This window comes from Gekko japonicus, unplaced genomic scaffold (assembly GCF_001447785.1).
Source record: "Gekko japonicus isolate JY-2015 unplaced genomic scaffold, Gekko_japonicus_V1.1 scaffold1287, whole genome shotgun sequence".
Classification (NCBI taxonomy): domain Eukaryota; kingdom Metazoa; phylum Chordata; class Lepidosauria; order Squamata; family Gekkonidae; genus Gekko; species Gekko japonicus.
Window position 1 is genome coordinate 70,350 of NW_015165862.1, and position 1,036 is coordinate 71,385.

Here is a 1,036-nt window from a genome sequence, read left to right on the forward strand (position 1 = left end):
TTTTATGAGTCCCCCCCCCCCCCCGGGTACTGTCCCTGGCACTAGTGAAGTGAAAAGGAGGTCTTGCCAAAAGCATCTGGAAACCTCAGTTGGTTCAGGGACAATTTAAAGTGCGGCCCTTGAGCCATGAATCCTTCGGTGGTCTGGAATCAGTGCATCTACCTCCATGCACCTGCCCACATTTCCACGTCCTCTCTCCAGAGGTGCCCACCTGTTCTGAGGCCGGGGGTGTGGCCACTGGGGGCAGGCCTCGTCTGTGACACGGCCCCAGTCAAGCAGCTCCCTCCCTGGGGAGACTCACCTGGCTAGAAAGAAGCCTGACAAAGGGCCAATATTTATTGTCTACAGAAGGAAAGTTCAGCAGCGAGGCCAACGGGCACACGGCAAGGGCGCTCACGAGGCCTCCTGGGACGGGAGCCGTGGGTCTGGCGCCCAAAGGCACCTGGCTGCCGGACTTTCCTTTTTTGGTCCAGTATTAATTTTTTGATTGTTATTTCATTGTAACATGTGTCTATCTGTACCTCAAATGGTTTGACCTCTGAAAAAGGTCCCCAAGGGGCGGAAATGTGTCAGGTCACTCGTACTGGCCCTTGTGTTCAGGTCACTCGTACTTTGCAGCAAGGCTTTCATTGGGCCCTAATATGGTTTAAACCGTCTTCCTAATAAATACCCATATTTTTGTATCTAATAAGTATACGCTAGGCTTTTAATACTGGCCCTTTGTCAGGCTTCTTTCTTACCCTTGTGGTTCTTGGGTCAATTTTGTTTTCCCCTCCCCGTGTCTTTACTGAGACTCACCTGGCACCACCTTTATCGCCTTCTGGATGCCACCTCTGCAGGCAAGACAAGCATGCCAAGGGCCTCTCTCAGCAGTCTAGAGGACAGTCGACTGCGCTCCCTTGATAGCTGTGGGCGCCCACTGATGGTCTCTTCCTCCCACGGCCAGAGGTCATTTCGGGGGGGAACGCGGGGGATCGCAGTTCCCCCGGGTGAGGTACCGGGGGGCGGGGCACATGACGAAGCCCCGCCCCCTGCT

At 54.6% G+C, this 1,036-nt stretch overlaps 1 protein-coding gene across 1 annotated transcript in view; it reads right to left on the reverse strand.

Annotated features, from left to right (window-relative positions):
* Window positions 1-1,036, reverse strand: part of LOC107110446 (collagen alpha-1(V) chain) — a 291,309-nt gene that overhangs the window by 38,688 nt on the left and 251,585 nt on the right. The gene's annotated exons all lie outside the window — the stretch shown is intronic.